Source organism: Ambystoma mexicanum, chromosome 1p, assembly GCF_040938575.1.
Source record: "Ambystoma mexicanum isolate Mex_15411 chromosome 1p, UKY_AmexF1_1, whole genome shotgun sequence".
NCBI classification, from domain to species: domain Eukaryota; kingdom Metazoa; phylum Chordata; class Amphibia; order Caudata; family Ambystomatidae; genus Ambystoma; species Ambystoma mexicanum.
In genome coordinates this window covers 1,156,346,902-1,156,374,197 of record NC_090921.1, presented here as the reverse complement: position 1 = coordinate 1,156,374,197, position 27,296 = coordinate 1,156,346,902, and the positions used below count along the sequence as shown (strand labels likewise).

Sequence of the window (27,296 nt, the reverse complement as noted above, 5' to 3'; positions counted from 1 at the left end):
GTCTAGGACATTAAGACAAGAAACAGGGCGCACACATGATTATGTGATCAGATATGAGAATCCAGGCGTCAAAGGATCAGGAACACATTGGGTAATAAACCCAAGATTGAACGTTCAAGAAAAAAACTGCAGAAGAGGCACAGATCTGGAAGAACAGAGGCCAAATGCAGATTCGGGGAACAGTGGTCTCCCCAGATGGATGGGAAGAAGGAGTAGTAATCTGCCGAGCTTGGATGGTCTTTGGAGCCTGCCGAGAAGCAATAGAGAATTTTGCAGAGGTTGTGCAAACCTCTATGGCCAAAACTGGTAAAGCTGCTAACATGGGACGAAGACAGAGGAGGACCCCTGCAGATAGTACCACTGGAAAGCCCAAAACTATGCTTTTGAAATAATGGCATGAGGAAGATTGGAGAGAATGTAAACTGCGGACGAATCTTTGAAGCCCCAGGAATGACACAAGCAACTGCAGTTATTATGGACAATTACTGGGTGTGTGGATCCAAGGCATACATAAGACTACCGAAAAACTGGGGAGGCATATGCACACTATTGAACGCCCACGTTCCCACGCTAGTTATGCCTAAGAATGACCTGAAGATGGACAGTTTCCCAAAAGCAGTTGCTCATCTAAGGAGAAGGAGATCCGTGGAATTGGCATCCAGGATGAAGAGAGAAAATGACTTTTCTACCAAATCAGAAGAGGCATACCATGCAATCCCATATGAACACAGGCTGTTCAGCCTCACCTCAACAGTGTTCACCAAGGTGCTCTTGCCACACATCCAAATTGGAGGGAATGCTAAATGGTTGGAGATAACCAGATGGGAGTTATTGCAGACTATCAATACCACTATAAAAGGATTTAACACAATCAAAGAAGAGCTGAGAGCAATCAGACTGAAGACCCTCCAGAACAGATATGTGCTTGACATGAACACAGCAATGGATGGAGGTGTCTGTGCAAAATTCGGAGAATCATGTTGCACATTTGTACCATCGCACGATAAAGAAAACAGAACCTTAACAGAAGCCAAGTATGTTGACAAACTTGAAAAACCAGATGATCGATGAAAGTGATGAAGTGGACGATGACAGCTGGTTTGGAGCCCTGTTCTCATGGGTCCCACAATGGATGGCAGATATATTCAAGTTTCTGGGAGCTTTACTAGCAATGGTACTGCTAGGATTCTGTGTTATCAAGATAATCATTACACAGTGCCACAAAACTACGAAGAAAGCCATAGGGATGAAAATAATGGTTGATGTTGAACCAGGATGGAAACCCAGAGACCTGAGTGATGAAGAAATAAGAGACTTTCTGAAGTCCAGCAAATTTGCGCCAGAAGGAACTAAGTTCACATATCCTAAGAAACGAAGGTATGAGGGAAAATGGATCTACTGCAGCCCAAATGGACAAAGTCAGCTAATGACCTGAAGCAAGGATGAGCATGTGAAAACAGCAGGGAGTTTGAAAGGGGTGATAAAAATATGGACCCCGAAGTCTCACACATTCACACCATCATGTACAAACCCTGAAGACGATGAGCATGACACCGAAGAATCAAAGGAAATAAATGCAAAAGGAGATTGCAGAAGTGGTCGATGAACCGACCAGAGGGGGGAGTGTAGAGGAGGTCCTAGACATGGCCTGCACCCCTACCCCTCATTTCGAGGTACCAGGAGAGTACTCACCAAGGTATGTGATGTATGAGGAACAAATGAACCAACAAAGAGCTGCACTGGGGCTCTGCCCAGTGTACATCAGAAGATCCATACCTGTTGAAGCGCCCATAACCAGACAACCCTGGGCAGCACGGTACCCTATCAGACAGCCGTACCAGCCGCTGACACGAAATGAAGAGTACCTACAGACAGTCCATGAAGAGACCCAAAGAGCCCTAATGGAAGGCCAGTGGAAATGACACAAGGGCCTGAACAGACATGTGAATGAACAAAAGCAGCTATCGAAGACAAGCACGCCAGTGTGAGTAGCTACGAAAATAAATGTAATGGACACAGAGAAGAGACAATGTTAAAATGTAAGGAAACGTTGCTACGAGACAAGATGGAAGCAACCGACCAGTTAAACGTGTGTAAATAGGCTTGGAATGCAAGAGGCTAAAGAAAAGGATACTGCTTCTAATGCTTAGTAGAAGGTTAGAGCGGCAAGCGCCAACCATATATCTACCTCAATAAGACACATTATACAAGTGCGACTCCATTTTGTAAAAGCAAAAATGTACCCAGGCTGCCAGAGGCCTGACAGGCCATGTTTTGTAACCCAGCCAGAGGCAAGAGAAGGAGCGGAATCGAAACTCAACAAAGAGCGGCTCATGCCTAGGAAATCAAGGTCATCCAGAGAAAGGGAGGAGAGTGTCAGCTAACAAGACTCAAACTTCAGAGCGTACCAGCCTGCCCCATGAAGGTCAAGATAAGGGGGGCCCATGCAGGTGGCGAGGGCGAAACAGAATTAAATACACTAAAAGCTGGAAACTGAAGCAGATTCATGGTGAACTAGCACGTGATCAGCCAGGCGCGAAGAGGTACCACCGCCTGATGTCACCCAGAACTCGAGGATGCCATAACTTTTCCTGATAAGAGGCTACAGTTTCAAGGACATACCCAGCCAACTAATTGACACATAGCCCAAGATACTGATTGATGGAAGGGAGGAAGGGTGAAACTTGGGACACCAGGCACCTGGGTGTCCATTCTGCATGCTGCTAATTAAAAGTGGAAATTTATGTCTAGGGGTGTAACCTGCCCAATCACAATGGACCAAGTTATCTGGGGTCCTATATATCCTAGAACCAATGAGACTACATACTTGCAGTGACGTCTATCACGTGTGATGTAGAGGGAGGGGTGTAGACGCCCACCCGATAAGAGTTATCCAATCCGCATGTTCCTTTATCATATACAGATATAGCACCTATACTTAAGTTACCTTTCCAAACCAATTATATTGCATGACGAGTTTTGTAGAATTAGACGTCAATGATGCCTAGAAGAACTGCTGTTCAACTGAAGTTCGTGGAAGTTGGAGAGAGACAGGGGATCGCAACGATGCTGATTCCCATTTGTTTCCCTGTTTGATGTACTTGGCATTAAACAGACTTCCCTTTGCCAAATTACTGAGTACTCATCATTGAGTCATATTGGAGTAAGTGAATCCTGCACCCCCATCCCTCACATGGTGCAGCTATCCTGTCTTACAAGTACCAGAGGGTGAGCACTGACCTATGGGCCCGTCTGTGAATTTCCCGCCCTCCTGTACACTCTTTCCTCAGATTTTGATATGATAGACCATGAATGTCTCTTGCTTTTCTTGAGTGATATTGGCCAATGCGCTAAGGAAGCTGTTGGCTGGTTCCACTCCTCCTTGTCAAACAAAGAGTCTACAATTCTGTGGGGCCCATTTTTATATCCCCCAGCACCTATCACTTGCGCGGTGCCTCAAGACGCACCTATCTCACCCATGCTCTTCAATCCGTATATCAGATCGCTCTGCACACTCCTTGAAAATGTGGGCGCATTTTTAACAATCTATACAGATGACACTCAAGTGGTTATGGAAATAAGTAGTGATCATGCCAAAGACTCCATCACTTTATCCATCATTTACTGCCAAATTGAAAGATGGATGTCAGAGAACTGGCTAAGTCTGAACGACAGCAAAACAGAACTGCTGATCTTTGGCTCTCAACAGGCCCGGGGCAAATTTAGTTATACTACAAAGAATTCCGAAGAAAAGACAATGGGCCTCATTACGACCCTGGCGGAATTCGAAAAACGATGGCGGAAATGCAATACCGCCATCGAACACCGCCCGTTGCGATTATGAGCCGTCACCGTAAACTACGATGCCATCAGCGACACCGTAGTGAACGCCAACGCTAAATGCACCAAGCACGCGCACCTTGCAAAACCGTAATTTCCGCCATGGCGCAACGGTACGCGAATTCCGACCCTAGCGGACATATACTTAACGCCATCAAGCATGGCGGAAAGTACCATTCCGCCATGGTGAGAATTACGGCATCGCGAACCAACCGTAAATGGCCCTACCGAGTGCCTGTACTCCACTCCCTGGCCACATTGCACAACTCCTCGTAGGCGCAATGTAGCCACACCATGCAACCAGTGAAATGTACAAGTCACCCATGCATGCCAACGAACAAATGCATGCAGGGGCTCCAAGTGCCTTGTGAGTGGCCATCCATATTCGGCATGTCACCATTGCCGTACTGATGCAGCACAGGCATGTGAAGGTCCAAGTACACCAAAATGAACTGAAACATTTCATGACACAAAACAACAATAGTCCCCCATCGCTTGCCACCAGTGTAAGGCAACATTGAAAGCAGTATCCTGAGGGAGACTGCACCAGCCCTGTACCCTTGCCAGTAGACAAACCAACCATCAGCATAAGCATGTACCACACAAGTTGGCAGAGTGACTGAGCAGCCAGGCCCATCTCAAGAGGGGACAATGGGAGCTGTAGGGCACAGATGGCACGAATACAGAAGCAATTCCAATGGACCTGACCTCAGTCTCCCCCCAAGAAACGCACGCAAACACAGGCACCTGTGACCAGCCATTTACTGATAATCCCATCATTCCATCAATCGACCTGGCTGACCGGCATCTGTTGCACAAAAGCTAATCCCCCGCCCCTGAGCATGACATCATTAAAACAGTCATAATGGCAGCCCCTATCCCTGACCTTACTGGGCTTCGTAGGCAAACGCGGCCAGTACAGTACCACACAACTTCACTCAGAAGCCGGAACCCAATGCAGATCTCCTCACAATACATCGCGCCACAAATCGGAATATGCTACATTACTAGCAAAGAATAACGGTACACGGTTAATATCTGAACATGAATTTAATGGACATCCAAATCACCAAGCCCATACAGCTATTTGCTCATAAACTCCAAAATACTGCCCATTACTGTGGGCTGCATCCGCAATAAATGACCAGCTTCTTCTTGTGTGACGCCCTGTTCCTTCATGGTACACAGGGGCTACATTTACGTTCAAAAAGGCAACATGGAAGCGCCTAGAACCGCAGGGCCGTCCCATGAAGTAGGCACTAGTCCATCTGAAAGGATGAAATGTTGCTCCTAGCCACTAGTACTGCGTAAGGGCATTTGGCCCATTGGCGATCGTCCCATAAGATCGTAATGGTGCTCCACTGATTAACTCGAAGCTGCAGGTGTCGACTGTAAAAGCCATCTGCAGGAGTGGCGTACAGATGGCAGCAGCAGAAGGGGAGGAGATACCTGTCACCCAAATGTAAAAAAAAATAATAGTATGGGCATCCGAACTTCATATGTATTACTCACTTCATTCAACACACTAAATCTACAACCATATGCATGCTAGCCCACTCAAAAGGATTAATTTCTGCCAAAAATCACTTGCGAATCATAACGATAGAAATCGAGCTTAATACACTATTACCAACGAGTGTGTGTGTGCATGCGTCTGTCAAAACAGAATCCATTAGATGGGATTAGTAACGTGCATAGACACAAGTGTTTGAAGGCGCGTCGAGACAGGGAGGGTTCAACAAGGGCAGATAGACGATGGTCCCACTATGGCAGCTTTGCATCACATAGCGCAGGGGAAGGGGATAGATTCCAAAAAGCCATGTACATGGCAAACTCTCAATTGATTCATATGTCCATGCATCCATTCATCATTCCCTCATCACGCCATGAAAACGCATGAATATTTACTCACATGACATTTGGAATTTCCATGGAGTCTGTGCGTAATGCAGTCTGCAAAATCCACTGTGCTCCTGCCCGGATTCCTAGTGTAGTGAAGTAACATGTATTTGGGAACGTCCTGCCTTATCGTCCACTACGCTATTGCGCATCCCATTCAATTCATATCAATCATTGCATTCTCGTCATGGGCCCTGTCCCAAGGACATTCAACAATAGAACGTTATATTTCCAGTCAGACCTGTGGGCGTCTCCTCGCCGCTAGTTGAAAACCAAAAGCGCTGGCCTTCGAATTCCTCATTTGCAACATCACGCCGAAAAGGCATCTGAGAACGCTTGAATCCACTTATACATCTATGTAGTGCGGCTGTGTGTGGAAATGGTAACTGGCTTCAATCACTAATGGGACTCCCCGCCCGTCGGTGAACGTCGGTACAGTGCTGGATGAGGGTCCACCGTTGATCGAGTACTACATTCCACTGACCCTTCACAAGTGTGTTCGCGACTGCAAATATAGTACGTGAAACAATGGGACCATAGCAGTATCAACATATAAACCAATATTTCACTGCCATCGGGATTAAATACATGATTGCAATAGCAAGATGCCATGTGTCAAATTGCAGCGTTGTGTGCGGGACGTGCCCGCCCAAAAGTTATTGCAGCTGGCACAGGTGGAATGAATCACCACAGGTGGAGGCTATACAGCCTGAAAACACATAAATTGCACACCCAACCCCCTCCCACAACCACACCCACTCCAAAATGCTACCGACAGGACTAGCGATGTTGGGCCTGGAGGACCTGATAGCACTGCAAGTACTCCAACTCCAAGAAGAAGACGAACACCAACTACTACAACACCCGGCCGCACAAAGGAGACTCAGGAGGAGGAGGAGGAGGAGGGCAAGGCAGGGGCAGCAAGGCCCACCAGCACTGCCACTACCACCACGCAGGCAGCCCGCAATCCCACGCCTCCGAGCTAATCCGTTCCTCCTCACTGCTGAGCAGATCCACACCCTGTACCGTTTGGACCGGGACACCATAACCGCCTTTGTCGACATGACACACGCTGACCTTGTCAGCATGATCGATAGCCCAACCGCCATTCCACCCCTACTGAAGGTGGTGTCTGTACTCCACTTCCTGGCCACAGGCACCTACCAGCACACAGTCGGACAGTTGCATGGCATTTCACAGCCACTATTTTCACGGACACTATTCCAAGTGCTTGATGCCCTCCTGAAGCACACAGACAACTACATCTCTTTACCACGCTCGGCGCAGGAGATTACAAACACAAAAGTGGGATTCCATGCACTTGGCGGCATACCGGGTTGCATTGGTGCCATCGACTGCACCCATGTGGAATTGGTTGTCCCACATGCCATGGAGGTCCAGTACCGCAACCGGAAACAATTTCATTCTATCAATGTACAAATGGTGTGTGACTCCAACAGGATCTTTACCATGATTCCATGGTCTTGAGGAACTCTACAATACCACGCTACATGGAGCGACACGCAGGGCACCGATCCTGGCTACTCGGTGAGTCTCATTTAATGCATGAGAATGTGGGGTAGGTGATGCGTCAATGACCTGGCAGGAAGGGGGGGGGATGCGTACGTAGCAATGTCATTCCACAAACATCCTTTATTGTCCACATACAGGTGATGCTGGGTATCCACTGAAGAGATGGCTCCTTACACCAATCCGGAACCCACAGAACCAGCATGAGGAGGACTACAACCATGCCCACTCACGTACCCGTGTAGTCATAGAACAGGCATTCGGCCTACTGAAGGCTCGTTTCCGCTGCCTCAGCAGGTCTGGCGGGGCACTCCAGTACCGCCATGAGAAGGTTGCAAAGATGGTCATGGCATGTGTCATGCTACACAACATGTGCGTACGTAGAAATGTGCCCATGCCCCCTGACGCAGAACTGCAAGCACCTGAAGATGGTCATGATGAGGGTGGGGATGTGGCAGCACCTCAAGGAGTCCGCGAGGCACAGGAGGCCCGTGAAATTTGTCAGAATCTCATAGATGCATGCTTCTAGCACTCACGCCTGGTGGCTGTTACATGGACACGGGACTTGTGGCACTGTGTGTGTCTGGAACATGCACAACGTGGACTGTACGCCAAGAAAGGCCTCGTACACAAAGAACAATGTCCACACATCTCATTGGATGAATAAGTAGAAATGTATGGCAAATGTGAAATGACATTACACACCCAATCGACCCGCCACCCAAAAAAGCACAACACACCCCCTCCACCCTCCTACCTCCCCCCCGAACAACAGTGTACAAAGATGCTCATTGTCAGTGGGCAGACGCTATTGCAAGCCCCCTCTCCGGGTATCAGGGGCACCCCTGCCTGTGGAGCGCAGGTTCCTCCCAGATCTACGTTGGGGGCTGCCCTGGACGGAACTTGCAACGGATGATGTCTCTGCCTGCTCACGTCCATGCATGTCCCTAAGGGTTTGTGAGAGCTCAGTGAGCACACGGCGCACAGCGGCAAGTTCACCACATACGTCTTTGGCCGTCGCATGCAGTTCCACCCTCAGGCTCTCGGTGCTTCTCTCCATTTGTCCCCTCAGGCTCTCGGTGCTTCTCTCCATTTGTGCCCTTAGTGTCTCGGTGCTTCCCTCAATTTGTGCCCTTAGTGTCTCGGTACTTCGCTCCATTTCTGCCCTAAGTGTCTCAGTAGATGTTTCAATGGCTGCCTTAGAACCCCCACATTCAGCAGCATGCTCCTTGAGGAGCGTGGCCAGTTGCTGCTGTTGCAGAATCATCTGTTCGAGGGACTGTTGCCTCTGCTGGGCCATGGCCATTTGCGGTGGTGTCACAGAGGGGCTGATCACATCATGTTGCCTTGCCACAGGCCTTGTGGGGGTTGCCCAGTCGTCGTCTTGTGGGTGCCCCTGCGTGGTTTCCTCATGGTGTACGGGATGAAACAAACAGGGGGATTGAGACAGGTCATGGATGGATCCTACATCGACAGCACCATTTTCTGTGTCGGAGCATTCTGGCATGTAAGCAGTGTCACCTATGGTGCTGCTGCCACCAGAAGCAGTGCCTTCTGTGGCATCCATTGGGGGGACCTGTGGTGCTGCTGTTGTGGACATGCTGGCTGCTGGGGTGCCTGTTGAAGTCCCCTCCAGTGTGCTGCCACTTGATTTGTGCTGCTGCCATGTCTTGATCCGTGCAGCTGAGGTGGAGGGTCTTTGGCCGTTGGTCTTGGCCCTCTTTGCAGGTGTGCTGGTAGGGGTGTCCTGTAGCTCGTCGTTTGAATCGGACCCTGTGGTGGAGTGAAGGAGGGCGAGCGTTATTTATGGGTCTGTGGAAATTGGAATGGCAATGTATCACATGCATTGGGGTGGTATCTGAGGGTGATTTGGGTCAGGGCCTTGGAGGTGGTCTCATTTTTGTGTGGATTGAGGATGCAGTTGTTTTGCAGCCTGCAGTAAGGGTGTGCATGCTGCACATGTAGAGGGTGTTTTTAGGATTTTTACTTATTCATGTATTTATTCTGACTTTTAATGGGCGCTATCATGGCAATGTATGTGGACGTTCTCCTGGACATGTGTTCCTATTGCACTATGGGGGCACATGGTACTTCACATGATTGGACATTGTGGATTTAGCATTGTTTTATTTGGGCCACCTACCTGATTCTTCAGATGTCTGCACTCCTTTCTCCATCCCTCCGACTCCCTCGATGCTCTCCATTCCAATGGTGGAGGCACAGATTTCTTCCCAGGGGGTCAACTTGATGGGTGATTCCGATCCTCCACCGGTAGCTGTGGCAATGTTTCTGTTGGCAGAAAGTATGCTCCGGACGCGTATCCGCAAGTCGTCCCATCGCTTTCTGCATTGCTGTGGGTTGCAGGGTGCGGTCCCCACCGCACTTACCCGCTGTGCCACCAGGGCCCATATGGCCTTCTTGTTCGCAAGTGCCGTCCTGGTCATTTGCGTCGAGAAGACGACGGCAGCATTCTCCTGGAGGGTCTCTGTGAGCACGGTGAGTTCCTCATGAGAGAAGTGGACCTGCCGCTTGCGATCGCACGCTTTTTTAGCTACTTTTCCCATATTTATTCTTTTGACTGGGGTGGATGACGGGTTTGGATGTGTCTCAGGGTTGGATTTTTAATGGTTGTGTTGGGATTCTGGTTTTATGGGTGTACGGCGTGCTGTTTCCCGTTCCGGCCCCATGTTTTTACTTCCGTTTCCGTATGTTTACGGTGACCGTAATTTGCGCTGACCGCTCATTACGGTGACTGCTAAGATGGGTGGCGGAATTGCACCTAGGGCGGCGTACGACGGCGGTAAGGGGCGTTTTGGGGTCATTTCCGCCATTGCGGACTTTGCACTTCCGCCATGGCGTAATGCTCGTGCCCGATGGGTCGGAATTAGCCGCACTTTGCTCCATCGTGCAATGGCGGAAACGCTATTTACGCTATGGCGGTCATGTCAGTTGCTTTCCGCCAGGGTCGTAATGAGGCCCAATGAAATCCAAGTCCAACAAAAAGTAAACACCCTTGGAATTCAATTGGAGGCCTTGTTAAATGCACATGACCATGTTAATTACTTAAACCAAACCTGCCACTACCATTTATGCCTGCCCAGGAATATTCGCCCCTACATCACAGAAAAGAAATGCGCCACCATTGCTCAAGCAACCATCCTGACCAGACTTGATTATTGTAATTCGATGCTAAGTGGAGCCTCACTTTCTAATCATAACATGTGCCAGATCATTCGAAACGAAGCTGTGCATATTATTAAAACTTCCCCAGAAGAACTCACATTTCAGATCACAGAAGAAATCTCCACTGGTAACCAATACAGGAACACATAGGTTTCAAAATGGGCACCATAGTTCATTGCTGCCTTTTCGCCACAGCCCCTCAATACCATAAACCATTGGGTCCCTCATATCTCCCCACCAGAACCTTTCGATCACCCAACCAAGGATTAATACAGGGCCCAAGCGTCAAACGCACAAAAGGTTTGGGAAGATCGTTCCCCCACAAAGCGGCCTCTTTTTGAACACATTGCCACTCATACTCAGATTGGAACCTGATGGAAAATCCTTCATAAAATCTTTTAAAAACTTCTTTTAAAATGAATTTAGCTCCTAACATAACCTCCCGCGCTGGGTAAACTGCCCTGTCTCTCTGTGTTTTCTCGCATTGTGTTTTTGGTTTGTGCCCCGAGGCCCACAGGCTGTCGGCACTGTATGAATAGATAAATAAAAAAATAAAATAAATGTGCTAGGATTTTTTTTGCCATTACAAACCACCACCATTAAACAGGCCCACTCCACATTATTATTCTAAACCACAACACCACCACTCTACACGCCACCCCATCATTCCAAACCAACACTCCACACACCCACTGCACACCACCACACCCACACTTCAGGCCCCCATCCATGGCTCACCACCACTTTCCACTAATACTTCACCCCACCCCCAAATCCCCATTATACAGCACCACACCACTCCATGCCACCACTCTACAACACATCACCTTTCAACATGACCACTCACCACCACCATTCCACATCCCACTCCAAACCACCACTCCACCACCCTACCACACGTCACTACTCAACACAATCAAATCACCACTGCAGACCTAATAATGCATCTCCACATCACTCCACATGTACACATCACCATTTTACCCCACCCAACAAATCCACACCATCACTCCACACTAGCTTACTACTTTCCCACATCACAACTTCATACTACCATGCCACCCCACTACACATCTCCACTCCACACCACCGCTCCATATATTCACACATCCGCTCCACACCTAACACCAAACATTCCACAACTCCACACTCCACTCCATGCCACCATTGTCCCACACCCCACTCCACACAACCACTCCACCACAAACCCACATTCCATACCACTATGGCATACCCTCACCACTCTACACCCAGCCGTTCCATACCACTAACACCACCACAGCAACACACCGCTCCACACCAATCCCCCACCACACTATTGCCACTCCATGCACCCAACCACCCAAGCAGTCCACAACTCTATACCACTCCACACAATCTCACTCCACACAATCCCACCAACATCCCACAACACTATTCCAGACTTCTACACCACCCATCTAACCCCCCACTCCAACCCACTCGACTCTTAAACCATGCCCCCACTCTACTCCCTACCCATCTCTACCCCATCCGCACACTCTTCTCCCAGCCCCTGCTCTACCCTTTCACCTGTCCACCACTGCCCACAGCACTTTAACCCCACCATCCTTTAACACTGCTCGCTCTTCTGACCCTTCTCTATTTTGACCCTGTATCATTCCTGTACACAACCCGCTCTTTCCCTTTGCACTCCCGTTTAACCCCACTCTACCACAACACATCGCCTTTCTACATGACCACTCCCCACCACCATTCAACATCCCACTCCAAACCACCACTCCACCACCCTACCACACTTCACTACTCAACACAATCAAATCACCACTCCAGACCTAATAATGCATCTCCACATCACTCCACATGTACATATCACCATTTTACCCCACCCAACAACTCCACACCATCACTCCACACCACCTTACTACTTTCCCACATCAAACCTCCATACTACCATGCCACCCCACTACACATCTCCACTCCACACCTAACACCAAACATTCCACAACTCCACACTCCACTCCATGCCACCATTGTCCCACACCCCACTCCACACAACCACTCCACCACAAACCCACATTCCATACCACTATGGCATACCCTCACCACTCTACACCCAGCCGTTCCATACCACTAACACCACCACAGCAACACACAGCTCCACACCAATCCTCCACCACACTATTGCCACTCCATGCACCCAACCACCCAAGCAGTCCACAACTCTATACCACTCCACACAATCTCACTCCACACAATCGCACCAACACCCCACAACACTATTCCAAACTTCTACACCACCCATCTAACCCCCACTCCAACCCACTCCACTCTTTCACCATGCCTCCACTCTACTCCCTACCCATCTCTACCCCATCCGCACACTCTTCTCCCAGCCCCTGCTCTACCCTTTCACCTGTCCACCACTCTCCACACCACTTTACCCCCACCATCCTTTAACACTGCTCGCTCTTCTGACCCTTCTCTATTTTGACCCTGCATCATTCCTGTACACAACCCGCTCTTTCCTATGCACTCCCATTTAACCCCACTCTACCACTACACATTCACACCTAACCCTACTCTACCCACACCTTCCCAGCCTCATGCCTTCCCACCCACCATACTATACACAGCCTACCTTAAACCTGCCTGTCCACAACATCCCACCCAACCAAGCTCACCTATGCCAAACTCCACTCATCCTAGCTCATGCCCATATTCCGCCACCCCACTCAACACCCATCTTCCCTACCCCATCCCTATACACCAACCCTTCCTGATGCACCCTTCACACACCCATCCTATATCAACCCTGCTTATCTCCACCAACCCACCCTCCCTACCTCACCTGTGGTTACCGCCATTTTCCAAGCTCACCCATTTCGACCATACTCGTCTCTGCCTACTACTGCCCACATTGTCTCACTCTTTCTGCTATTTACCTTCGCTCACCCATACTCCCTCCATCCTAGCACACCTGTACCCCCAGAGCATCCTACCTCACCCAAACACCCACCACCCAGGCTCACCCTTAGCATCACCATGCTTACCTTAACATTTCCAAATTTCCAAACATAGTGTGTGCGAAGAACTAACAGTAACACACAAGGTAAAAGGATACCTGCACATCTCAGTGGAGAGAGGTCTTCCTACCATGTCCAGTACTAATGCTAATTTTTGCAAGAACTAATTTGTAGACATGTTTGGAATAACTGGCTAAGTAGAGCCCAAGTATTTACTGCATTCTCACCATTATATGTAAGATACAAAAACTACAAACACCAAAACTATTGGCTTTGCCAATGCTTGGTTCTTGTATGTTCCTCAGCCCTTTTTTGAAAAACTGCAGAAACTCTTTCTCTGTTTTATCCTAGCCCAATGTATTTTTTTTAAAGCCTCATCCGTTTCTCTGGGGAAATGGAAGTCAAACTATAAGGGGATGCACGCCCAGATGTTTCCTCTAGTGGGATGCCTTACTGGACCCCACCTTTCCTCTTTACAGAGAACAACACAGTAACCTTGTTTTCTTCTGGCTGTTCCATATATACACACTGCACCCAGTCCACTCATCTGCAGCTAATATGGCCGCCATAACTTTGTGCGGGCCGCGTACTATCTTACACAACTTTGATTAGGCCAGAGTATCTTTATGGTAAGAGAGCGCAGAATGAATTCCCCTTTTCTATCACATGGGTTCTTGCATGCTGGACTGATGGTGTGCAATATTCTTACCAAAGGCCCTTGTTTGTTTGCTTGCCCTTTCTCTGGCATCTCCACTCCATGGGACTCACTTTGTGAAGCCCTCTTGTCCCTCAAATATGCTCCCTTGGCCGGGGCGCCTCTCCCACGGGGCAAACTCATGCTGCCCCTCCGCTGAAGGGATGCCAGGGTAGATATCACACTGCCCCTCAAAGCCCTGTTGCAAGATGTTCCCTGTTGCCACGTGAATATCAACAGCACACCAGCGGCCCTGTCAGAAGGCAGTAAATAAAAAAACGGGTGCATTGTGGGTATCATAGAGTCGTAAACTCCCAGTAGCAGGGGGGTACAGTTATATGAAGGAAACGCGATTTGGAAGGGTTCCTGTCATGCAGTCTGGCGTCTCATATAAAAAGTACTCTGACGAGGAAGAGGGATGTGGAGGTAATGTGCTGTACTGCAGGAGGGTGTCACTTGGCGCAGCCGTGGAGTGCGGAGTGCTTGCATCAGGTTCGATAGTTCAATTCTAGTTCTATTCAAGTTGTGTACGATGCCAGTGCTTGTGATTGGCTTCTTTGGCGTCTACTCACTGTCTGCTTCCTTGATTGCTGCTGGGCCATCTAGTGAGTGCTCGAAGGGTACGAATAGAAGTAATGGTACTGTGTTCCCTGCTGGCCTGCCGCCGCTTCCCAGAAACCCCATCACCAAGCCCCTTGCCAAGTGCAATCCAAACCACTAAACAAGCCCACCTGCTGTTTAAGGGACAGCGCAGTGCAGTGCACTGAAGTGAAAGTTTCAACTTCTTCCTACACTTTTTTATTTTAAAGCTAAACCATTCTGGAATGCTTTCAATTTAATATCAAAGTATGGGAACAGTAAAACGTTTTTAAAACGTAGAGGAGCAGGAGCCCAACCACTCCTGCCCACTTCGACCAATGCATCTATTGGCTTACATCAAAACTACCTTTTTTAGAATGAGGGGGCAGTTTGTTAAAAGTCATTTGAACACTTGAGGAATGTAGCCCACCTCTTTTCTATGGGGTTTTGTAGCTAAGCACAATTTGTTAAAGGACAAAAGTGATGTTGAGCATGGATAATCAGCTTGTACTGAGTGACTGATTCTGAGCTCGTGCTAAATGCCAAGAGTGCCCGAATTCTGAGGGTGATGGGAAGAGGGGGGGAGAGAGATGTGGTGCAGCAGGCAAGAAAAAGCATGTCAAGTACATGCAGATGAAGGGCTGCACTCAGGGTCGGACTGGGACACGAAATAGGCACGGACACCCCAAAAAAAGTGGCCCACCCCTCGCCTCAAAAAAGTGGCCCACGCTTTCACCTCATGACCCTTGACCTCTGATGCCATCACCGGAAGTGATGTCATTTGACCCCACCCCAAAGTGACATCCCGGGAAGTGATGAAACACGACCTTTCACCCCTTTGCATTGTTCCTAAGTACACTATGGAAAATATGGTCAAGATTTCACTAATGTGATATACATTTCATACAAGAATGGATCACCATATATATCATTAACATCTGTGTATAGATCCATATTGCACGTTGCAGGTGTTTTTTTTTATTTTTTAAATGTTCCATTTTTTTTTCTTCAAACCAGCCCAGGAGTGGCCAGAAACCGTAGCCAGGGACGATTTCGGTCCAGCCACAGGCCGAAAGGCCGAAGGATCAATCCACCCCGGCTGCACTGTTACCGTGTGCAGAGAGACCAAAAAGCAGAGAGACATTTCTACAGCGCAGAAAGTGTCAGCGAGCTTGAAGAATCCCGGCAGCACTTTCTGTAACGCAGAGCATTTCACATGCATATTATTTTCCATATACCAGGCTGCTCTGCCATCTTGTGACGTACCTCTACATTATCTTTGAAAGGAATAGAGGCGAGGTAGAGGCAGTCTCCGGCAGCCTCTCTACCCTCTTTACTCTTTTCAGCAGTGGGAGGACCCACATATACCTGTCTGCAGAGCGGAGCGGCGAGCGGAGCTAGAGGCGAGGTAGAGGCAGTCTCCGGCAGTCTCTCTACCCTCTTTACTCTTTTCAGCAGTGGGAGGACCCACATATACCTGTCTGCAGAGCGGAGCGGCGAGCGGAGCTAGAGGCGAGGTAGAGGCAGTCTCCGGCATTCTCTCTACCCTCTTTACTCTTTTCAGCAGTGGGAGGACCCACATATACCTGTCTGCAGAGCGGAGCGGCGAGCGGAGCTAGAGGCGAGGTAGAGGCAGTCTCTGGCAGTCTCTCTACCCTCTTTACTCTTTTCAGCAGTGGGAGGACCCACATATACCTGTCTGCAGAGCGGAGTGGCGAGCGGAGCTAGAGGTGAGGTAGAGGCAGTCTCCGGCAGTCTCTCTACCCTCTTTACTCTTTTCAGCAGTGGGAGGACCCACATATACCTGTCTGCAGAGCGGAGCGGCGAGCGGAGCTAGAGGCGAGGTAGAGGCAGTCTCCGGCAGTCTCTCTACCCTCTTTACTCTTTTCAGCAGTGGGAGGACCCACATATACCTGTCTGCAGAGCGGAGCGGCGAGCGGAGCTAGAGGCGAGGTAGAGGCAGTCTCCGGCAGTCTGCGGTCATGTCCACGGTCCATGATCCACCAACTGTGACCACATCCGTCGAAGGCTCAGCAACCCCTTTACTTTCAGACTCACAAGTCATGCAAGAAGAGCGCTCCGAGTTTGTATCAGAGCAAAGACTCCTTAGAAGCAATTTTAAAACCTCTGGTGTGAAGATGATGGCAACGCTAGCAACATCGGGTAAGCCACTTGGTCCAAAACCAAAGATCCCAAGGATCATAACGTTGACCTCGGCGACCAGCGGAACTCCTGGCTGTACCCCGCTACCACGGAAAACATGCTATGACTTTGAAAACCCTTATTCTGGGAATGACCATTCACCACGTTTCTCCCCTATGTCTTTAATAGTGCGGTCGAGCAGTATCACAACGGCTCCCAAAACAGACGATGTATCGCATAATTTTCACCCCCACGAAAAAAAACCAAGATGCATGTACCTTGGAGGTGCACCCACTGTCGGCCGAAAGGGACGGCGACGTGGTTGTTTGCAAGGACCAGTCGGGACGCCAGGTGGTGAGTCTCCGTGCAGCTTCACAGTCGTCTCCCTTGAGGGGCTCTGTCTCCTTCTCCCCCTCCCGTGCCGGCGTCCAGTCTGCCGAGCCTCCCCGCCAAAACATGGCGAGAGCTGCGGTCGTTTCGGCGGTTGGAGGACCGCCGGCGCCTGCACCTGTGCTCTCTGGCTGGGTGATCGGCCGAGAGGGGGCGGAGTCAAGTGAGGGCTTCCAGCCTGGCGACGGAGGTCTTGCCACGATAAATACCACGAATACCACGAATACAGAAGCACTGACACAAGGACGCCTGCAGAGGCCTTCGCCTCTTGGCAGCGCCCCGTCTGCTGTAGAGGCAACTTCCGATGTAACTGACGACCCAACAATCGATCTAACTGAGCCCGGTAAGAGTCCGAGGGAAAACATGGGAACGTTCGACACTCACCGGTCCCCGGTGGAAATCTCAGTTCAAATACATGCCTCCAGCGATATTTCCCCGTTAAAGATTCAATTGAAAGAAAACACTGCAGATACCTATCCAGGACCCAAAAATTCTTCGATCCTTGGTCCATACAAAACTTTCAATGCCAACGCTTCAATGGAACACATCGAGGAAATAGCAGAAGAACTACCATTGGAACTTCCCATACTTAAACCTACCCCCAAGATACCAAATCCTGAGGACCAATTAAAAAAAAAAAATACCAACTCTGAAAAAAAAACATAAGAAAAAAGATGTAGGGAGAAAAAGCTTGCCTCGTCCACTGCTATCATCAGCGTTAAAAAATGTCTTCAAAAAACAATGCAAAAGAAAACTGGATGAAGCTAACGAACTTTCAGACGCAGAAATTTTGGAAGCGATACAAGACCTTCCTCCGGCTACCAAAGCGAGAAAAACGTCATTGTTTCCTAAAAAAACTACAGATTCTCCAGGCAGCACTAAAAACGACATGCATGCAGACAACTCCCAAAACAAAGAAATTTCTTCTACAAAACCCAAAGTAGGAAACATCCAACCGAACCTTAATGAAAGCACGCAGAACCTCTTTCTCAATCTAGGCAAACCTGCGAAATTACAGCCACCAATTTCGATAAACTTTGATCAACCGGAACCATTAATAAACATCGAATCTCCGATACCGTCTAAAGAAAAAGACAAATTTGGCAGATCGTTACTTCAATCCATCGATACACCTCCGGAAAAAAAACGCGACAACGACCAACCTCTTCCTTCTTTCCCAGACCTCACCAACCAAAATCTTCCGGAGCCACAAACAAATCAGGATCAGTTTACCCAAACAGACGAATGCATATTCCCTCCGGAACAACCATCACACTCTTCTCCACGTCTTCGCTCGCCACCAAGAAACAGGAGATTTAGTGAAATAATCCCCCCTAACTCAAAGGACTCTCCCTCGAAAAAAAATGACTTAGCAACCATTATGTCGGCAATCACAATATCCTTAGCCCCCTTTGGGAAGCTTTACGAAAATATAAATGACTCATTAAAGGATAGTATTACGGTGTCGGCAATGATGCACACAAAATTGATTTTCGTAGAAGGTTTTATCACCGCCTTGGAGCAAACCAATAAGAATCACCGAGAAGCCTGGGACGCAAAGCTATCCATTTTGGAAGAAAAACTACGACAGCTTCAAACAACAAATCCTGGAAAAAACCAACACGCGAAGAAAGAAGTTTCGACCTCACCGCAAATAATTTCTACTAAAATAGCACCGATCTTCTCCAATGAAAAACCTATTCCATCAGACAGAAGAGCTGATCCATCAAAGTCAGTGTCGACAAAAGCAAATTCTAAAAAAACGTCATCCTCATCTTGCCCCCAACCTTTACTGAAGCTAACAAAAACTTCAACATCAGACTGTCCTAAGAGACACTTTGAATCTACAATAGAGCAAGCAACAACCGCCAAGGATTTCTCTAAACAAACCAAAATACCAATAACAGACAAAGAAATGGAATACGAAAAAGCTACCACTGACATAAACCAGCTCACCCGATCACCTCGTTCGGTGGAGGAGTTCATCTGCCAAAGTTCTTTGATAGATGTCTCTCAACATGATGACTCGATCGAAGCTATTGAACCTGATCTCACGATGGGAGCCCACAACAGCTATCCCGACAAAACTAAACTTCCACCAAAAAAAGAAGAAAGAAACACACCTACACTTACCCATACTGGCAAGGGTGGAATTGACACAAAACAGGCTGTGGATTTGAGTATTGATCAACTGTATGAGAAACTAAAATCTACCAACTCCTCCATCTCGAACAGATCTCCAACAAACAAGGATAAACAGGCTAAACCTATACCTCGAGAGGAATCCTTTGTAAGAGCCAACGAAAAGACTCAGTTTCTGTGCGGCTTTTCAAGATTGAACAAGATTCAGTGGACGATCAATATATGATCTTGAACAGGAGAACCGTCCTTAAAATTTTGAAAAGGGTCGATATACTCAACACGCTAAAGTCCGATGATTTCGTGCTTATTGAGCCGTATCACAGAAAAAACCAAGCGAAGGCTTACTTGCACATTAGGAACTCAGCGCTCCTGGTCGTCCCCCAAGAGGCAAAGAGGCATAAATCACAAACGGAAGATCTTTACAGATCGAAAAGATGGGAACGAACACCATCCCACTGGGAAAAACCAGCCGCGCATGAAATTAGAACGTCGAGGACAGTCCAACCAAGATCCGCACACTCGAGATACTATCGAAACGTAAACGAAAGAAAGGCGGACAGAAAAGATCCAAAATACTGGAAGGACCAAAGAAGATCAACCTCGCCACCAGATTTTCCCCGCCGACAAAATAGACGACCAGTTTCACCAGTGCACACTACTCGGACAAAACAAGAGGCTGTCCAGTCTGTTACACACCGAGACGAAACAACCACAAAGGACTCGTGGTCTTGGTTCCGAAATGTCTTCACTCCGGGACAAAGAAGTAGCAACAAAGAGGAGTCGCCTCTAACGTCCAGTCGTGTCCCGACTTTACAAACGAAGAACAAACAAATGAAAGAATATCGATAGCGTCTTGGAATACGAGAGGTCATAAGCACCTGACCGAAATCGGCAGTTATAATCTGGGAACCCACGACATCATCTGCCTCCAGGAAACGTGGCTCTTGAACAAACCTGCACTTGATGGCTACACGATCGCAATCTCGCCGGCGCTACAGGGTCCATTTGGCAGACCGTCTTCGGGCCTCCTGACAGCTATCCGGTCTGGGTCCAATCTTCAACTCCTTAAGACTATTGTAGCCACCTATGCCTTTTTGGGAGTGCTCGTAAGAACAACCCACGAAAACGATTCTGCGCTTTGGGCAATTGTCAATACATACTGGAACCCCCAAAGAATGTCTACCGATAAATTCTGCGATGAAGCTATCAGGATCATCGACGAAATTATGATAGTCTACAAAACCTCTAATATTTTCATCTGTGGTGACCTGAATTGTAATTGCAAAAAAGAAACTGAGTCAACGCCCGCATTGGAAAGAGGCTCTAAGTGGCGAGATCTAATGACTTCCAAAAATCTACGCAACGTGGCAAATTCGATAAACCACCCCACTATACCAACATGGGAGCGTGAAAAATCCTCAGCAACTCTGGACTATATTTTTGTCTCAGAAAATATTGATCGAAGTATCACGTCCTTCGAAGTAATTAGAATGGAAAAAAGCGATCATAATCTGCTTCATCTCACATGTAGAACAAAGAGAGGCGATCAGCAATTCTACACTACAAACGTGGAGTCAAACACCCAACGCTCTTGCTTGCGTATGACGGCAAATGATGTCAAAAACCTAAGCAAGAAATACGAAGCGCTCATTAGAGACACTGAATCGAACGAAGAAATATCCAAGAGCAGCTATATTCCTTTACTCTTGCAATTCAAAAAACCTAGGAAAGAAGTGGGTAAGCGTCCAGAGAACTATACCCACACCTACAATCGGGTCTTAGTCGTTAGACGGCGCCTCCTAAGGAAACTAAAAAAAGAGGCATTGATGATGAACTCGACCTACAGATGGGAAGCCTACCAAACGGAGCTTAGATCCTACAAACAGTGGCTTAGAAGTAATAGAGTTTTGCTCTATCAAGCCGATGCGGAAAGCATGATGTCAATCATAGCCAACAAAAGAACAAGGGAATTCTGGAAACTGATAAATGACACGAATCACAACTCGAACTCGCCCATGATAAATGCTGTGTCTGAAGAAAGTTGGCACAAACATTTCTTCAAATTATTCGATTATCCTCCCTCTGTCAGCGAGAGGGCATTCCACCCATTCAAACTCAAAACAAACTGGATTGACCTGTCCGACACTGATGATATCAAGGAAATCATCATGAATTTGAAATCTTCACGAGCACCAGGACCAGACGGTTTGGCTAACACAGACCTAAAGCAACACCCAGAAGAATGGTCATCAGTTATTAGCCTGATTTTCAACCAGTGTATGGAACGAAGGTCCATTCCCAGTTCATGGACGCAAGCAATTATCGTTCCGATATTTAAAAAGGGTACGAGGGAAGATCCCTCTAACTATCGCCCAATCGCCTTACTAGATGTTATTGGAAAAGTTTTCGCCATCTCGCTGCTGAAACACTTTCGGAACTGGCAAATAACATCGCCAGCAATGGACACATTCCAAACAGGTTTCCTAAAAAACGCCAGTACTGCAGTGAACTTAATGATTCTCAACATTCTAAAAGAAAAAGTCCTACTTGGTTCTCCAAAAATCTACCTTGCCTTTGTCGACCTCTCTCAAGCCTTTGACAGAGTAGACAGAGACAAACTGTGGGCCAAGTTGAATATGTGGAAGTGCCCCAGCCAGATTCTCGATCCCATCATGGCTCTACATATGGACACTGAAATATCGGTTAGACTTAACAACAGTGGCCTACTTTCCAAGCCAATACCCTCAAACAGAGGAGTCAAACAAGGCTGTCCTTTGGCTCCAGCCCTCTTTATATCCTTTCTTGGAGATTTTCAGACTACACAAGATTCGATCAGATCGTTTCCTCCAAAAATAGGAACTACTACGATTGCGAGACTCTTGTATGCAGACGACCTTATTATTTTAGACCAGACAAAGGTGGGTCTCCAACGTCAACTGGACAACATGCAAAAATACATGGATGAAAATAACTTGGATATAAACAACTCCAAAACGAAAATTCTGATCCTCCAAAAGCAAGGTTGTAAGAAAAAAGAATCGTTTAAGTGGTTCTTGAATCGATCTGAAATAGAAATAGTACTCTCATTCAAATATCTGGGAATCACCATCGACAGCTCAAAAAAATCGCTCAGTATGCAAAAAATTCTGTGGTCCAAAACCAAAAATTTAACAGCCCAATTACGCGCAGTGGATGGAAAGTTTGGCAAATTTAGTCTGCTCCCTGCAATTCAGTTTTACAGGGCCAAAATAGTGCCAGCCTTGACATACGGCATGGACGCGAATCTTTCCATCCCCGCGTCCATATGGGCGAAGCTTGAAGGTTTTATCTGGAGAACAACCCTAGGATTGCCCAAATCAACACCAGTTGCGCCGATAAGACGGGAACTCGGGCTGCTCTCTTTGGAGGCGGTGGTTGCCCAGAGTTCCATTCAGCTCTACAGAAAACTACGAATCCAAGACAGTTTAGAAATATATAAAGTGATATCTGAAGAAATATCCAACGGAACAAACAAAACCCTCTTCGATTGGGCAGAGAAACAAAAACATACGCTTCAAGAAATAGCCTGCTCAGAAGAGGAACTAATTCAGAATCCTATGCGAATAAAATCAAAAATGAAATGGTTAGACTGGATAAGGACAAACGATAGCGCAATCGCAAACAAGCTACTAACCCATCTGCCACCTATTTGCAATAAACTAAAGCATCCAATGGAGTATTGCCTGAAATACCCGAACAAACGACTCATGAGAACCCTATCAAAAGCCCGGATGAATGTTCTACCGACTCGAGAAATCTTGGCAATTCGGAGCGCATCGAAAGAAAAATCTTGCAGACTTTGTAACGATCCTAGAACCATAGAAAATATTACACACCTTCTGATGGTGTGCCCGTCGATTGACCATGAAAGAGAAGCCTATCTTGGACACATAGTCAACCCATCCTCCTATGTCATCGACTACAATACATGGTGGAATCGGCTGATCACGGGGGCTAAAACTAGCTGGTTAATAGCAGCCTCCATGCTAATAGACATTGCTTTGGAAAAAATTTCGGCTAAAACAAAACAAAATCCTGAAACTGGTGATCACCAATCTGCTGTGGTTTGAACATCTCTTTAAAACATAGAAGTTTGTTTGACTTCTCTCCCTAGCCGATGACTAAGTAGGAAAGAAAAACCTCGACTTTTGTAAAAATCTAATTTTGATTTTATACAAAAAAAAAACAAAAAAAAAAATAGAAACAAAAGTTGTTTTTTAGCACTTAAGCAAGGCTGCCTCTTTGCCCCACTTACGGTTGCTGCATGTGGCACCGAGAGTTTGAAAAGAAAACATCTTTCCGAAAGTCCTAGAATTTAGACTGTCTTCTTACTACGCGCACATTTTTGCCATCTTGTGGTTCTTTATTGTAATATATTTTCAGCATAGTTTCTGCATGCGATCACGCTAAAACCTTGTACGGACTGTCTCCTCTTTTATGCTGTTAATCACAGTTTTGCAGGAGCGACGACTCGGATTACATCAGAATCCATTTAATCATTGAAAAGGGTTTTTTTAACTGAGACACAGCACTTTTCAATTTTTACATGCACCTCGGAACCAGGTCCTGACTGCTCTTCAGATTTTGTTGTCACTGCGACCGTGGTCAGACTGGTAAACGAAATTGGACGATTCCATGTCAACCCAGCACTCTCGTATTGCTGCAAAATATGGTGTTAGGTTATTTAGAAAGGTGTCTCAGAACAGCATTTTTATAAATGTGCGCTGTGATCGGAATTGTGCTTTAAGAGGCTGATTCTGAAGGGCCGATTCAGAGGTGCATGCAACATAAGAAAAGTGACTCTCCTTCTGGGAACAATGCTTTCCCTAAATTGCACCAAATTCATTTGTCTTTTCTTTTTACACTAGACTGCCACCTTGTGGCCTAACTGGGAAATAATTTCGTAATGGAGGTTGCTTCACTGTGCCGTACTTTGGCATCTACATGTTAGAAGTAAATGTGGTGCTGGAAAAGCATGCACTGGATTCTGAGCTCATGATCAAAGAGTGTAGAAATTCGACATTCTCCCCTCCAGTTTCCAGCACCACCATTCTGAAGTGGAGATCATGTGCTTTCCAGCAGCAAAAGCTGCTAAAATCGCTTGTTGTGGGGGAAACATGGGCTCCTGTGGCACTGCAAGCATTTCTTAAAAGAATGCCACTTTTCCAATTTAAGAAAGCTTTCTTAAACTTTCATTAAACTAGGAAAGTGGTGCTGCAGTCTAAGAAATGCTATATTCATAAACGGAAAAAGTATGCAGTGGAATTTAACGGCACCTGAAAACTACCACATTTTAACTCCTTTTTTTGTGGTGCTAAACCAGTGCTGCTGGGAGAAGAACCCCTTCCATTTGGCTGCTATGCATTCTTGATGGTTGCTAGGGCTGTTGTCAAGCTATAATTCAGTCACATGCACAAGCCAAGGCTTTCATGCCCCTGCACCATGTTCTTTCTTTATCCGAATGTGGTGTGTGTAAGTAAAGTGTTCCTTCTTCATGGAAGAACACTTTCTTACATTTCCACGCACCCCAGAATCGGCCCCTAGGACCATTGCCAAGCCATACAGTTAGCATGTGGATAGGTGAACAAAGTGGCGTATGGTACTTAAATCCACCACTTTTGCATTCCAAATGAATATGGTACAATGTAGAATAAATGCCTTTCCTTCATGGATGGACATTTTCCTAAGTTTGCATGCATCTTAGAATTGGGCCCTGTGTGATCCACCGTAAGTGGGGAAAAGATGCAGCCTTTAAGTGCTAAAAAACAACTTTTGTTTCTATTCCTTTCAAAGATAATTTAGAGGTACGTCACAAGATGGCAGAGCAGCCTGGTATGTGGAAAATAATATGCAGAGCCAGCATCGTAAAATGAATGTGAATGCAATGACAAAATAATCACTGTTTAAAAAAAAAGAGCTAAGCCAGGAGCCCGTTTTCGTCCACAGCGCAATTCACTGGACATGTCGGGACACCCCGATGCACTACAGAACATCAGGGCTCGCTGCTAAGTAAAGAAGCAAAGCTGAAGCCACAACATCGCCTCACTTCTCATCCCATCACCCTCAGAATGGCGGAGGAAAGATCAGCCAGGAGAATGGAAGGGTTTTCTCCTCGCATTCGCTGGGCCTCAGAAGCGGTACGTCGCCACGGCCTTTTACCTCCATGCTGAGGATGACAAGAGGATGGTGGGTGTTGTGAAGAAGGACATGACCAGTGCAAGGTGACGCCCTAAATCACGATAATAATACAAGGCGGACGACGCCCCGGCATGTGGCATGTCCGGTCTAAGACAATAACTGGTGTGTGCCTCATTGTTGAGGTTCTTTCATCAGGACGGAGACACCCCATAACAACTGATAACAAGGTGTAGCCTGCTCCTCCCCCCACCACACCTTTCGCTTTCTTCACAGGTGGCGCGCAAAGCGCCCTGTAAACGAGAGACAACTGTCTCCTGCTATATGCCCTGCCAGCGCCGACTGGTGCCGCACTGATGGGCAGTGCACCCAATGACCATCCGCTCCGCGAGCATGCGTTCGGCTGTCTTCCTCAGTGGTGGGCCCTAGAAGCTCCTGCTAGCTGTTGTCCATCTGCGGTTAGCTGTGGAGGAGATGCTCCAGAGAGCTGGTGGTGTCGCCATGATGGCCTGTGACCACTCCCAAGGTGGGTGTGGTGCTGCAAGGTCCCCAGTGCACACTCTCAGTGCTCTTTCCTCGTGCTGCTCCTAGGAAGGATGACACTCATCCCAAACTGCAGGACCCTGTTCTCCTGGACTTCCTGTCCTCTCCCACGACCGCCCAGGACTCTTTTCCCCTAGCGCAAGGTCGCTGCTAGCTAGGGGCCCGTGCAGCTGTGCTTGCCCCCTAGAATCCTCCCTGCTGATCCATTACAGCTGAAGTGCCAGCTAGTGGCCCACAGGGGTGCTAGTGCAGCCGTGCCCACCTCTCTGTACCCATTCCTGCTGGGCTCCTGTCTCTAGTAATTCAGGATGGATGAGGGTGATGTCGAGGACGAGGTTTCATCGTCTATCAGTACGCCTATGTCCAGCTCCCAGGGCTGCAGCAGTCGCCCAACATCCAGCAAGGAGGACATCATCATCATGGCTTTGCAGGGAATCCTGTCTCAGAGTTTGACTCACAGGCTCTAGATGAGACATGTGGGTGGAGTGGCTCGAATTGTTTTCGGACACAGCTTATGAGATGAATGACAGGACCACGAAGGGCATGCTGCTATTCTACGCCAGGATTGAGGTACATCAACGCTTCAAAACCCTGCAACCAAGAGACAACTCCTACGAGGAAGCACAAGGGGTGCTGCAGGCGTACTTTTGCCCTCTTGTCAACAGATGCTATGAGCTTTTCCATCTGCGCCAAGCTCACTAGGATTCATCAGAATCGCTGGACTTATATCCTGCTCGGCTTCGAAGGCTTGCGATGTCCTGTCGACTGCCTGATGAAACTCGGCCACAGATCATTCAACACTGTGTGTCCTCTGCGCAAAGGCGCCAGATTCTGAAAGAACTAGACATTCCGTTGCAACGGATCCTCAAGCTTGCAAAAGCTTGCAGCCTCACGGGCTGCGAACAGGGAGGATGCTTTCAAGGTTGGGTGCACTGAAATCGCCCTCGTGACTGCGATGAAAGGACCGTCAAAGCCTGGAGTCCGATGCAACCAGAAGGCAAGGCCAGGTACCCCAAAACTGTTGGGAGGTCAGCAGAAGTCCTGAGACACATGTGGGGGCACACTACCACATGATCAGGGTTCCCAGCCTCCGGGCTCACCTGTGGACAGTGTGGCAAATCCACAACAAGGATTGGAGGGTGCACTCAAAGAATCATGTATGGTTAAAATATTTG

The 27,296-nt window shown here is 47.7% G+C and overlaps 1 long non-coding RNA gene across 1 annotated transcript in view; it reads left to right on the top strand.

Annotated features, from left to right (window-relative positions):
• Positions 1–27,296, top strand: part of LOC138570224 (uncharacterized) — a 162,786-nt gene that overhangs the window by 72,079 nt on the left and 63,411 nt on the right. The gene's annotated exons all lie outside the window — the stretch shown is intronic.